The 15,563-nt window shown below is 35.9% G+C and overlaps 1 protein-coding gene across 1 annotated transcript in view; it reads right to left on the reverse strand.

Annotated features, from left to right (window-relative positions):
- The window catches only part of Exoc4 (exocyst complex component 4), a 787,478-nt gene that overhangs the window by 539,348 nt on the left and 232,567 nt on the right, over window positions 1-15,563 (reverse strand). The gene's annotated exons all lie outside the window — the stretch shown is intronic.

Genomic DNA, 15,563 nt, shown 5'->3' on the forward strand with positions numbered 1-15,563 from the left:
ATTCAATAACTATATGTATTACACACAAGGAAGATAAACTAATTTGAGGAGCTAAGGAAAAAAAAAAAGTCCCCAAAGAAACATTGTGAAAGAGGATAGAAAAGATGTAGTAGAGCAAAATGGAAACTTTCCTACTTTAAGAGCTGTGAGGCTGTGTATTGCACCCTGACACACAGCAGCTCTGCTTACTGACATTTAACTACAGGGGCCAAAAGTGGCTAACATCTATAATAAGAGGACTGTAGTAGCAGAAGCAGGAAACAATGTGGCGGGGACAGAACCATCCCCCTTTAGGCTTAATGCAATAAAAACCCCTAAGGTGGTATGAACTAAGAGCCTCTAGGCTGTTGACAACATATAAGGAATGTGGAATGCACCTTCCAAAAGAATCGCCTTTATGTACCAAAACTTGCTTGCATATAAAAGTAAAAGCCCTGTTGTGTTTAGGGCTCATATTTGGGAAATGATCCCTCTGGGCCATGGTACCACTAATAAAGTGTTGCTTCTAGATCTAATTTTCCTGACTCTATTTCCTTCTACAAAGATACTGTATGTGAAGTTTTTCAGGGTTCTGATGATACATGGTAAGTACTCAATAAGCACTATATAAAATTCTTATAACACAGCAGAGTACTGCCAAGAGATGACAGCTGTTGTCAAAAAAGATAGAAACAAGCCAATTCCAGGTACAGACAGAGATGTATAAGGAAGCCCCAAGGCCGTGGTGATAAAATGGGGTGAGGAAAACACTACAGGAGCCAGTGATCAAATCATGAAGAACCTTGCTACACACACAAGCAACATGGGGCCTAGCACAAAAAGACAGAAGAAATCACTAAGTACTTTAAACCCTTTGGTTCTTATATAAAAACTGGTCTTGAGAAATTCAGGACAAAAACAATCAGGAGATAATGTTAGTTAGAACCTGAGTGAAAGCAAATAATATTTTAAAATGAAACAGTAGGTGGGCTTGTGAGGCACTAAGGAGGCAATATCAGTAGGTTATATCAATTCTCTGATCATCAGAGAGCAAAGGAGGAGTCAAGAGGAAGAGTCAAGGATGCCTTCCAGGTTTAGCAACTGGTAATTCAATGATTTCATTTAACGAAACTGGGTGCACAGAAAGAACAAATTTGGGGTGGTGGGAGAGAAGGAGACAATGAGTTTAATTTAAAAAGTTGGGTGTCAGGTGCCCATGAAAAATCCCAGAGAACAATATCATCTGTCTTGTTTTCCTATAAGGTTATGTTGATATTTTATTATACATTTGAATTACTATAAATATTTTCAAAACTGTTATCTCATACAATAAAGCCCACAGAAACACAGATAACCTACAAAACCTTCAAGTTTTTCCAAAGTCCCTTTTAGCTTCCAAATAAACAAAAGTCACAATTAGAGGAGCAGGAAACAATTGAAAGATTGACAAATGGAGTAAATTTGGGGTAGGAAGAGGGAAAAAGTTGTTTTCATAGAAAAAGTCTATCAACTTCCATCCATTAGTCTAAGGGAATATTTGGAAATCAAGGAATATCAAGGATAGGTGGTGTACCCATTTTCTACTGCTGTGTAACCACCACCAATTCAGCAAGGTTAAAAATAACCCAAACAATGCATGTAGGTAAGAAATCTAAGCTATTTGGGTTACTTGGGTCCTATAAGAGTGCCCCACTAGCCAGAAATTAAGGTTTTGGGTCATAACCTTATCTGATATTTGCGGCCCTCTTCCCATCTCATTCTAGATATTGGCAGAATTCTGTTCCTTGTGGTTATACAACTGAGGTCTATATTTTCTTTGCTGGTTGTTGAAATGGAGTCACTGTGGCCCCTGACTACACAGCTTATGCTTCTCTAAAAAATCACTACTCCATTGCTACCAGAGGAGCACAGTAAAAGAATGTCTCTTTTAAGGACTTGTCTGATAATGTCATGTCAAACCAGAACAATCTCCCTTTTGATTAACTTCAAGTCAAATCATTAGGGACTTTATTTATATTTGAAAAATCCCTTCACTACCACCATATAATGTAGACTAATCATGAGAGAGACTGTCACAGATCCTGCCCACAAAAGGGGAGGATTTAGAGGTCAGGTCATTGAGGTCATTACAGAATTCTGTTTAGTACCAGTGAGAATACTAATAAAATACATGTAATAAAGATATAATTCAAGGGCTGGGGCTATAGCTCAGTGGTAGAGTGCTTGCCTAGCATGTGTGAGCCACTGGGTCCAATCCTTAGCACCACATAAAATTAAATAAAATAAAGGCATTCTGTCCATCTACAACTTAAAAAAGAGAGAAAGAGAGAGAGATTCCAAAATAGGAGGTCAATGAGTTTTTAAAAAAAAGGCAAAGAGAGGGGTACTTTAACTTCAACCTCTAGAATACTGAGAAATTAGTAAGTCTCTAGCAAGAAAGGCCACTTAAGACTTCTTGGTAGAAATTTTATATACACAATCAGGACTTCCTCTGGGAGAACATAAGATAATTTTTAAGTATGAAAAGATATACTGTAAGACAGTGAATTTGTATGTGACCTATAAAGTGCCGCAGTACAGCTGGGCACAAATAACGGGGAGGTAACAAGCCACTTGAAGGTTGAAACGGGAACTGAGCGGGAACCCAAGGTAGTGGGCACCCAAGGTAGCAGGAGCTGCTTTATTGCAGGACAGCAGAGGTATATATACCTAACTGATTACACACAGCTTGACTCAATTAGCATCATCTAGATACAGCAGTCAGCCAATAAGGAATCCCTCCATCCTAATGGCTCGGTGGCATTGTTTCACAAACCACTCCTCCTGGCAAACTGCCAGGTGCCATCTTGACTTGGTTGTAGCCCTCAACAGTAAAGTAAATTATTAAGTCCAGAAACTCCTCTAAAAATGCAGGAGAAGAAGAATGAGAGAAAAAGAAATGCTTTGGTAACTGTTTGGAAAAAAATTTAATAAGGTAGTCTACACAACCACCCAAATGGTGAAGAATTAGGTTGATAAAATCATGTTAGTGACAATGCAGAACAATTGGAGTTCTCATTCAATTTCTCAATTTCTATAATTTTAAAATACTTGTTAATATCTCTTAAAGTTAAACATAAGTATACCTAGCTCATAATTCAGTGATTACAACTTCAACTTCTGAGTATATTCCCAAGATAAATGAATAAACATATATAAAACTGTTCATTGCAGAATTACTTACAATAGCCTAAACATGAAGTGAATAAAACTCTATAAAAAGGAGATTGAATAAACTGTTCTATGGTCTTGTAATGGGGTACTACATAATATACAACAAGAACAAACTAATCAACATAACAACATGAATATATATATATATATGTGTTATACACATACATGTATGTGTGTGTATGTTTTCTTATTATATACATATATCTATACACACACGCACACACACACACACACACACACACACACACACACACATGCTCATATGTCAATGTGTCTGTGTGTCTGTGTGTAAAGTTTGTTTCATCTATGATGGTTATTTTTAATGTGTGAACGTGACTGGGCTAAGGGATGTCCAGACAGCCGGAAGACCATTATTTCAAGGTGTCTCTAAAAGTTTTTCTGAAAGTGATTAGCATTTGAATCCCCTACTGAGTAAAGCTCCATCTCCCTCATCAATGTAACATCCCACCCACTGAGGGCCTGAATTGAACTAAAAGAAGAGAGGTAAACTCCCTCTTGGTCCTTGAACTGAGACTTCCAGCTTCTGACCTTACATACCCTCTCTCCTGGTTTATGAGCCTTCAAGTGACCAGAATAAATGAGACCTTAGGCCTCAGAGTGACATTTGCACAAGTGGCTCTGTTTCTCAGGCTTCAGGTTTAGACCAGAACTTTACCATCCTGGGTCTCCAGCTTACTGAGGACATATCACAAAACTTCTCTGTTCCCTTAATCCCATGAGCTAATCTCATATAACAAATCTCATTCTATACATCCATACATATTACTTGTGTTTCTCTGAAGAACCTTAACAAACATGGAGTCACATATCTTTTGTTTTTTAGAACTCACACTGTTTTCAAAAAAATAATTTCCATTTATTTCATTATATGGTACTAGGTGATATCTCTGTAACTCTAACACATTTAGGTTAAGAGATGTCAACAGATCATGAGTGGGAGTAAAACTTCTTTTTTTTTTTTTTTATTTTTGTTTTCATAAGTGGCAAGGAAGTGATTTCAACCGGAGGCAATAGGAATGGAAAACAACAGTGTACATAAAACACTGCCAAAATGTTTTGATGCAAAGCACTAAATTCACAAATAGAAGGGATATCCTTTCCATTTTAAACTTTTTATTTTCCATATTCTAATTGTTCTAAGTTATTTGTGTAGTAAAATCAGTTAGAGACATTCAAGGTCAAAATGGTTTTGGGGAGAAATGTCTATGTTTGTTACAACTATGGATATTTACCTGAGGCAGGATACAATCTAGGAATAGTAGAACACTTGAAAAAAAAAATCACAGCATGGACCTCTTTTGTTAGAGGTATATGTGACTCCCCCTTAGACTGCTCTTCACACTATCAGGTTAGGATGATCACTGAGAGGAATACATTTTCTCAATATTCTGAAAGAATTTTTGTCAAAAAAAAAATTCAGATTGGGGGGGGAGTGTTTCTAGAGACCATTCTGGAAGATATTATTTAAATTTATTTGTCATGAGCATGCCTATTAATTCATGCACTTAAAAAGACACAGCTACTGATAATTCTCAAGTGTGGGTGGAATGAGGCTAGATGCTGGGGGTGGGGTATCACATGCAAAGTAATAGTTACTGACATTTACTCATTATTAATATGTGCCAGAAACAGTTCTAAACATTTTACATGTGTTAACTCATTTCATCTTCATTAAGGCACTATGGTGTATTTTATTCACAGTTCATAGAAAATGAAGTGACACACAGCAGAGTTAATTTGCATAGTCACCCTGGTTGTAAGCCTGACTCCAGAAACTACAATCTGAACCTCTAAATAGTCCTCAAGCTCCAATCTAAGGAATAGATAGAAAGCAAGCGGCTAAGTATCTAAGAATCTAAAGCTTTGGAGATGAATAAGCTTCACAGAAATAATTTAACTTCTTCCTTTCAAAACCCAGAAAACTAGTTAGGTGATTTGCACAAAAAAAGAAAGATACATAGTAGCTTGATTTTAATACTAAAAATGCAGGATACATCTAGAAACAAAAATAAAAGAAATTTGAATTCTTCAGAGACTAAAGTGAGTGTTAACATTTACAGGTTAACCAAAACTTAGAAGAAAATAATATTTATAACTTGAAAATAAAAGGATGAAGAGGAGGGAAGAAAAACAAAACTCCAATATTGTGGACTTAGGAAGGGAGTCCTTATGGGTAATCACAAACTGCTAAGAGCCTCAATCCTGTGGAAGGAGATAAGAAGATTAGAGTAGTAAAAGCATATTAGGTTAGATTCGTTGATATGTATAAACAAAACTGAAAGACATGAAATAAATACTAAAAAAAAGTTATCTTCATCCTTATCTAACCTTCCATAAAACTACTCCTCTTTGTGTTTCTTTCTTAATAAATAACACCATTATCACCATATTGAAAAATTGGTGATCAGCAAAACTGTGTATCTCTTGCTTAAATCCTACAGAGACTATCATGTCCAACTGACTCTGCCTCCAAATTAGCTTCTGGATCTCTTCCATGTGTTCTAAAAACCTTCCATAAGGTTTCACTTGAAATAACAGCACAACTTGCCTCTTCGTCAATGATCTCACTGCACTCAATTCATTCTCCATCAGAATTTTTTTTTTCTAAAATCCACGTCTGACTATATTTACATATTACTTTCCTACTTCGACTCTTCAGAAGTCTTCATTTTATCCATAAGAGAAAATCCAAACTTCCTTGCTATGTTATATCAAAACCTTTGAGATTTGCCTGCCTGCCTTCCTGTCCAGGTCCAGTCTTCCACCTACACTTTATGTTTCAACACCAACAAAATGCCTACAATTCCATTAAACTCTCATCATCTTCTCCCACCTCAGTGAGTTCTCTCCCCTTGGTCTGCTGGTTAACTCCCCTTCCAGTTTACTGTAAGGAGTCTTCCTTTGTAACATCTTCTGTGACTTCTGGCAATGTTAAATAAGTGTCTTCTCCTTCATGTTCCCAAAGTTATTGACACATTTACTAGAACTTTAACTGTTTGCACATCTTCTCTTCCATAGCACCTAAGACCTCTCCTTCTGCAGGAAATGCTCCCGCAGCAGGACCTAGAATTGAGTTGACCTGGAAACTGATAAAGCAACTAAGAAGTGGGCAGGGTAACTATTGTTGACTCCATTATCTAGACTCTAAATCTAGAACTTTGAAAGGTAAACTGATGTGTCCAGTAAAAGTGGAATGAGAAATCATTGCTCCTTCCATTAAACTACAACACTCCTCAAGCTACTCAAAGCACAAACAGAGCCACACCAATATTTCATATATGAACATCACTAACTAACTGAACAGGGATATGTAAATTCGTTAACTGATGCAGAAATCAGACATTAATGTGCAAACAAACAGGGACTTATTTGAGCTAAGTGGGCATGAATATGCAAATGAACTGGCTGCAATTCAGTAGATGTCATCACAGTTCTAGGAATGAACACCCTATATTATGACTACTACAATATTCATGCAGCATTCGTACATACTATCATACATTACAGTAATATGGGCTTTTTGAGTTTAATTTGTGGGGAAGCCAAAAGTAACTTGATGCATATTTTCATCCACACCACAATCACAAGCTGGAAACCAGACGTGAGTACACAGAATTCTGCCATCTCCGTACCGAACCAAGCTGCCATCACCACTTGCAATTCAAGTGGAACATTTTAGTTTTAAGCCATGGTACTTTAGAAACAGGTTAGGCTAATCCTTCACGATCTGGCCCCTGCTAATATGTCCAGCCTCATCTACCAGGAAGAGACTGACAAGATGCAGTAGTTGCACATAAAAACAAAGTTGTTTTGCTATAGAAACTTTAATAATGATGTTGCACAGCTATAACTCTTGAACATCATTTAGAAAATGCAGTATATGATTATATTTAGTTTTTACTCAAGTATAATAATGGTCTTTATTTTCCTATCCTCACTAGTACACATTGGTACTTATTGGTTCTTAATCTCTTAACTGTTAGGATAAACAATGGCCAATGTCATTAACAATAGCCTTGGTGTTCTTTCTATCATCTCTGGTTCCTGGAAGTAATATTATAATCAGTAGTTGTCTACAAATATTAACTCAGTTCATTAACTAATAGAAAACATTATAACCAATTCATTTTCTGAAGCTGAAGTTATGAAAGAACAGCCCACACTCCCACACTTTCATACATTACCCAGGGCCTACAATGCCTGCCACTTCTTTCTTTACCTAGAAAACTTCTCTTCATTCTTTATAACCAAGCTTAAGCCTTAAAAATGTCCAGAAGCCTCCCTGCCTTTGCCAAATCCCAGCTGTATTCACAGTGCAGTTATACACATATATGTATAACTCCATTGCAGTGTGTATCACAGTGCTTGAATTAATTAGGATCAAAGAAGGGCTACATATAACAGAAAATCAAAAGGCAGAGTATAGACTTCTCTCATACAGAAGTCTATAATGGTGTGGTGGCTCTAGTGTAGGAAGTAAATATATGCAATAAATGATTGTGATCTTTCCTGGTTTAAAAAAAATCTAAACTCAGCATTATATTCATTATGTAAACTATTAAGTTTGCCAAGAATATAATTTCTGTGGTACTAAAGGAAGTCTAAGGAAATGAGAAAAGCTATTATTTTCACCTTATTAAAAAAACTAATGTTGCTCAGTGATAGAACACTTGCCTAGTAAGTGTGAGGCACTGGGTTCAAGCCTCAGTACCACATACAAATAATATATATATATATATATATATATATATATGTATAAATATATGTATATATATTTGTACCACATACAAATAATATATATATACATATATATATATGTATATATATAAAACTAATGTTAGCCAAATGATGAAAAAATAACTCATAACATTCAAAGTTTTCTGTTGCATCATGTTAGAAGTTCTTTTTTCAGACTTATTTTTAAAACCTTATAACCAAAGTATAGTATAGGCATAGAGAAATGCATTTGGTGTCACCTTTAAAACTCAAAACATTATATTTTATAGCATTCCCTCTTTTCTCATAACTGTATGAATGAGTGAGTGAATAAACAGAATGAAATTTTTCCAAATGAGATTACATGTCACCAATTGGTTTTTGCATGACAACCAAAGATCATGTCTCAATAGTAAGTAAGCTATATGCCTTTGCTAAGTAATGGGCTTTGTGATGGCTATGTTGTACCCTCAAGATCTATTTTTTCATGAATTCTAGGTTCTTCCTAATGTTAGAATTAGCAGTGTTTTGTAGGCTACCATAAGAATTAGAGTATTTTAGAAAATAAATCTTCCGGGTTTCTGTTCTCGCGACTAAAAGGCTCAGGGGTCACTCCAGTTAAATTGGGCTAACTGGGCTGCATGAAATAACCACACAAGAGACACAATACCTTTTTATTTGGGGTCGCTGTGACAGCTCCTCTGACCTTAAGGGTCCACAGAAAAAGAGAGAGCGAGAGCATGCGCTGACCCCTTTTATTGAGGAGAAGCTATTCAAATGAGGCAAGGGGGTAGGTTTCAGGGGGCTGAGTCTATCTTCATGATGTCCACTGTCAGCAAGTTGACTGACACCTGGAGAGGCCACACCCAAGGGCACAGTAAGAGAAGGGGACACACACAAGGCACTTCCATGGAAGATTCTATCCTAAACAGAGCAAGGGATTATAATACAAAGAAACAGGTGAGCATAGCTTCACCCACAGGGCTGTAGCAAGACACACCCATGCAGGAGACACTGACCCTGGCACCCAAGAAGGGTGGGGAAAGCACTGCCACATTTCTGCAACTGAGCCCCTCAGCACCCAGCAGGGGAGTGTAACCCAGTCACGTGTAAGGTTGGTCTCCCACATAAATCCTTTTTATATAAATTAAATCTACAACTAAAGAATATTTTTAATTAAAATAAATTTCTACGCCACAGAGATTGAGGCTAACAAGTAGTATACTTAATAACAACCTTGACATGAAAATATTTTATTTCCTAAATGATTTCAAATAATGTATGATTCTGTTCATGACCTGAGGAAAGAATATTTATTACTTACTATTTCTTAGAACAGATGAAGAAATTAGCATTGACAAGAGTTCTATTTATGTTCATAAGACAAAACTTACAAATAAATGGAGTAAGGTCATTCTTTTAAAAAGCAAGAATATAAATATACAATGAGAGAAGGACTCGATTTTTACCCACTATGTTAGAGGCTAAAACAGAAAATCTGTGAAAGATAATTTTGAAATAATTACATGCAATTTTCAAAAGAAAAAACACATCTCTTCACACTTCCTGAATATTGTTAAATAATTATTAACAAAGTTATTAAGTAAAATTTAACAGGCTGCAAAGAATTTTCTAATCAAATTTCAGGATACAAAGCTCATAAGTGTTTCTCATACTTCAGACTGTGGAACAAATGTGGGATATGAGTATAAAACTGCTGTACTACAGAGCATCCCTTCTTTTAACGAAAATGTCCCTGAAAATGTGTATATAAGTAAAGTCTTGCTTTAAATGCTCCATAATAGAATATCCTGCTATCAAAGAGATTCCTATTATAAATCCTTTTGTAAGAAAGACAATCAATTCATGGTTAATAGATCTCAATATTTTTTTAACCTCAAGGCAAAGTATCTCCAAATAGATTAATTACATACAATATCATTACATATTCACAATCCCAGGAACTAACAATCCATGAGAGAGGGAAGCTTGGAAAATTCAGATCAGGCCAGTAAAAGGGCCAGTTTTCCCTGATGCCAGTACTTCCATATTTACCATGTAAAGCAAATCCTCTTAGCAAAGTCAGTTCTCAAGTGGCTAGAGCTTTACGGAATATATTAATGTCAGAGCTATAGAAATGTCACTCATTAAACTAACGGAGATAAAAATGGCACTGTAAGGGTAATATCACTGAATACAAACAGGAGTTAAGTAGTCCCAAGATACAAAAGAAACTGTAATCAAAACTGAGTACACCTTGAAATTTGAATCAATGACCATTAATGAACTCTACCCATTCGTGAGTCTTACTATCCTTAAAAATTAGAGAAGACAAATTACAGACTCCAGATCTTTCTCTATTTATTAAAGCTTCCCCTAGAGTTTCTCAAATAAGTAGGATTGTTCTCTTATGGAAGAAAATAAGAGTCTCCTTCACCATATATACATAGTATATATATTTATGTGCATGCTAGGGAACAAACCCAGGGTCTCATACACACTAATCACATGCTCTATCACTGAACTTCACCTCAAACCCCTGTTGTATATTATTTAAGAGCCTAATTCAAGCTAAGCGTCCTAGACACTGGTGTGTACCAATGAGTACCACTTCAATTCTGGACAGAGGAAAGTATAGAAAACACGTTAACAAGTAAATAAAACATAGACATATTAAGAAAAGCATTATGAAAAAACTTCTAAAAATGTTTTAATAAGCATAGAATGAAGGATTGGATAATGCAAAAAGTTAGGAAACAATAATGAGACTTAGGCAAGAGAAACAGACATAGAGATCATCTGTACCTAGTAGTAGATAAAGCTTGGTCTTAGCTGAGGTCATCAGGGGAAAGTTAATAGAATGAGCACAGAAGAAATCTCAGGGTCAAACCCTGAGACAAAAGCATCTTGAGAAGACTAAGAAGAAACATGAGGAAGAAAAAGGGAAAAGAACTGCTAAAAGATCAACTGAAAGAATGCAGAAAAGCAAAGAATATGCCATGATAGAAATCACTGCTGACCTTGAGAAGAGTCTACTTGGTGGACTGGGGTTGAGGAGAAAAGAAGAGGTGAAGTAGTAGATGCAGTACTACTACTTCCACAGTGATAATTTCTTTAATTTAAATCAACATAGTTATTCTAATTTTTAAACTTGTAACTGAACAATATCCCCCTAAAGTAGTCAGGACTGATAAAGGCTCTATTTTTCATTGAGAAAATAGAGACACAATTGAATTGATTACCCTAAGAGCTTATTTTGTTCATGAGTAGCAATATTTTTATTTCTTTTAAACTTCATGAGATACAGCATTCATCAATTATCTTATTCTCCTGAAGAATTAAACATTAAACCAGAGAAGCTTATGTTCAAGGTAAACATTCATTAAAACTAGTATCTTTCTTCACCTAGAACACTTCTATATAGCTAAGTAGCACAATGAAGCATTAGAGAGGCTCAAAACAACAGGAAGTCGATGATTAACGTAGACACATACACAAGCTAGATTTCCACCTGTTATTTCACACACTTGGAAGTCGCACCCCCACCTTCTCAGCCCAATTGCCAACGGCAGACTATATAATGAACCATCTGTACCGTAGCAGCTAGAGCCAATTGAGATGGGTTGATAATACCAAAGAAATCTCATTTTTACATTCTTTTACCCCATGCGTATTATTAGACTGAGTAACATTTTAATTGCATGATAAATTGAAAGCATTGGCAGGAACTGAACTTTTCTAAAATCTGAGCTTTTTAATTCTACTTTGACAGTCTTTGTGGTGAATTTCTTTGCTGCTACCCTGCAACAGAAGGAAAGGTTGACCCCACAAACCAAACCACTGGGAAGCGAAACCTATACCTATGTGGTGGTAATAGAAAAGACAAAAAACTTTTGCCAGTCTCTTATGATTTAACTGAACTATCCAATTATGTTTTTTTTTCAAGGGGAAGCTGAAATGCAGATCTCACTGTAGTCCTTGAACTAGTCAGATTAATGAAATAACTGAAAAGGAATGACAGTTTTTAATGGAAGATGGGTGTGATTTCCTCTTTTTATTCCTGCTGAAATGTTAAAAGCATTTGTCAGAAAAACTTTTGCTGCTATATGAAACAGATCAAACTTTCACAAAAATTAGTTGGCTGATCCATGCTCTCATCAATTGTATGATATATCACCTCTACTAAAGTACGTTTTTAAAAATATTTTTTTAGTTGTCAATGGACTTTATTTATTTATATGGGTTGCTGAGAATGGAACCTAGTGCCTCACACATGCTAGGCAAGTGCTCTACCATTGAGCCACAACCCCAGCTCCACTAAAGTACTTTTTAATGATTATCATGAACATGATGTCTTTGCTAACTGTTTCTCTCATGTAACCAGAGATACTCCTCCTGTCTTGCTGAATAATGTAAGTGCAACAGACTTGTGCTTGAAACACGCATATTTCAATGAACTACCTACAGGATGGGAAGGTTAGATTACAGTGATTCTATAATTATCTCAAAGAATAAAATTTCTCTGCAGCTAAACTGGATTGTAAAATGTTTTTCAATTATATATAACAGTTTCCTCCTGGGTCAGATAGTACAATGGAAACTCTTCTGCTTAATAAAACTTATATACAATGAAACTGCAGAGAAAAAAAATAAGCAGAGTCTTGACTTTCTTAACCCATTAAGTCTCTCAAGTTTTCAATTCTGTTAACATAATAAATATTAAAATAATATTCCAAAGCCACAATAAGTAGTATAGTTGTTGCTCAACTTAAGTTTCCTTACATGTTCCATGTCTGGGACAATGGGACAAAATAACAAACTTGAAAGTGAATGGGAACCTATAAGGCTGACATTGACTATCAGTGTCCCCACCTCCTTTTAGGGCCCTCCTCCCTCTCAAAGGTGACCTCTCTATCCTACTTTACATTTCAACTGTCCTCTTCACTCTGTCACTAACTCAACTAGTCTCTATCAAAAAATTATTGCACTAGGCACTGTATGAACCACAGGAAATAAAATGTTGCAGAACTTCTGTTTTATGGCTACTTAAGCAAGTGAGCTTTGACTTATAGTATCCAAGTACTCAGAACAGTAAAAATGTGTCATGAACACATTTCAGGGCCACAACCCCACAACATGTGTGTGTTTGCAGAAGACTGAGGAGAGAAAGAGCCAGCAAGGAAACTCATGAGAATAAGTAATAACTAAATTTAACCTAAAAAGCTAATCGTAAGTAGGATTTAGTCATAAAAGATAACACAAGGATAAATGAAATGTGTGTGAAAACTCTAGAAATTAACACTGGAAGCGACATAAGAAGGTATAACATTCACTCTATGGTAGATACATTTCTAAACACACACTTTCACAACCACCTCATGGGGTAGGTCCCATTACTTTTGTCCCCTTTCAGAGAAAAGAAAAGGAGGCATAGGGGTCATGATACTTGTTCAAGGATGTGAGGCTAGTAGTTGAGTTAGATTTTAAAATGTGAGCAGTCTGAGCTCAGGATTCCCTACTCTGCATTACCATGCCACGCTGTCTCTGAAGAGATCATGGAAAGCTGAGGGCATCTGAAAATTGGGCCATGAGGCTACAGCACAGAGTATTCGCTGCCCCTATTGTATAACAAAAAGAAGAAAGTGTGAGGAAACAGCCATTTATCCTGGTAGCTAATAATCCTTGATCTGGGTGACTGACAGTTTCTACTGCTGACCCATTAATTATATGGTCTCTTTTCATCTCAAAGCACCACGTGAAATGCTTCACTATGGTATGGAATATGCATACAATAGGAGGTTATATGGGGTAGAGCACAGGACATATAGGAATTCTGTATTTTCTACTGAATTTTGGTGTGAATTTAAAACTTCTATTAAAATATTTATTAATTTAAAAACAATAAAATCATCAGGATTCAAACTAAGGGGCAGGAGGAGGGGGTGAGGCTTTGTCACCATTAAAGGAATTTAATATAATAGAAGACAGGTAGAAAAAAACCATTCCTTAACCACCACTGCAGAGAGACCAAAATCAGGACATTGTAAGGAAGATGCATTAGCCCTAGATAACCTACTATGACCCTAAGTGACATTTCAAGCACGATCGCAACTCCAACAAGAACATTTGTTGTTACCATCATTTTATCCACACTTTGCCGCCCTCCCTACTCCCCTGGGAGGTGGCTGCCTGCTAGACCTGGGTTGTCCCCCTCTTTAACTGCTTGTCCAACCACAGAGCTGGTCATTCACAATTTTAACTATTCTCTCTGTACTCCTGAAACACACTGCATGCTTTCCAAAATGTATGATAACATTTTAAAATTAAATAAAATTTTGGCAGGCTAATCTCATTTTCCCAGTACCTTAGAACATATTTCTAGGCTTTCACTTTGGGTTACCATATATATAAGCAGTGGAATAATTACTATGATATAAGTGAGTGAGCAAAGCTATATGAAAAAAATTAGAGATTATTAGACTGATCAGTCTAATTCATTATTATAAGCCCATGTGGAGGTGGGATGACAGAAGTCTTCAATCAGAAAAGATGACTGCTTACGTCACAGTACTTTGATGTGGAACTATGATGAGTCTTAAAAACTAAATATTTAATTGTGCAGGCTAGTCACTGAACAATGCTTCAAAGTATCAAAAACTAAAGTGGTCATACTTGCCCCTCATGAACCAAATCCAGAATTCTAAAATAATTACAATAATTACTCTCTTCTCTTAAGTCCTCTAACAATTCTATACATACAATCTACTTAGTTACTCCTATGTACTTCCTCACATTGTTGGTGAGGTGTCTGTGTCTCTGTGGATATATGTATAGATATGTGAATTCAGACATCTCTGTGAGTGATAAAATTGACAGTGGTCAAGTCTCTTTCATAAAATTAAAATTGTATAGTATTTGTCTGTAACCTGTACACTTATTGTTATTACCTTAAATTATCTGTAGATTACTTATAATATCTAATAAGATGGATAGGCTATATAAGTAGTTGTTATGCTGCAGTGTCTAGGGAACAGTGGCAAAAAAAAAAAAAAACTCCTATAATTATTCAATATAAATGCAACTACATGCAGAACCCACCATGGACTATGGAGGACTGACCACAGACAGACAGACAGACAGACACACACACACACACACACACACACACACACACATATACCTTACTTTAACAACTGAATCTTAAGGTTTTATCTTTTATTTCTTTGTACCCAACTTCAGTTCCTTCTAAATCCTATGATGTCTTACACTTAGCAGGAACTCACAAATCTTTCTTAATTAATTAATTTATCATATTTACCATTTTTGATCCTAAAAGGAAATGTTATTAGTTTGATTTTTATTTATTTATTTTATATTTCATTTCCGAAATATTTTCTTCTGCAGATGTGCAGTAAAACACTCTAGTAACCACAGATGGGTAAGAAAAATCCCATGTATCCCAGTTATATCAACAAGACCATACTATATAGAGGCATCCTTCTTCCCTTTAAACAATGACAGAGATTGATTTGCTCTTTTCCAAATCTCACTTATGCTTGCCATATTATTGAAAGTGTTAAAAAGAAAACAATAACAAAAGGAATAGTAACAGTGGCTACCACAGAAGACTGGCA

Source organism: Callospermophilus lateralis, chromosome 1 (assembly GCF_048772815.1).
Source record: "Callospermophilus lateralis isolate mCalLat2 chromosome 1, mCalLat2.hap1, whole genome shotgun sequence".
Lineage (NCBI taxonomy): Eukaryota > Metazoa > Chordata > Mammalia > Rodentia > Sciuridae > Callospermophilus > Callospermophilus lateralis.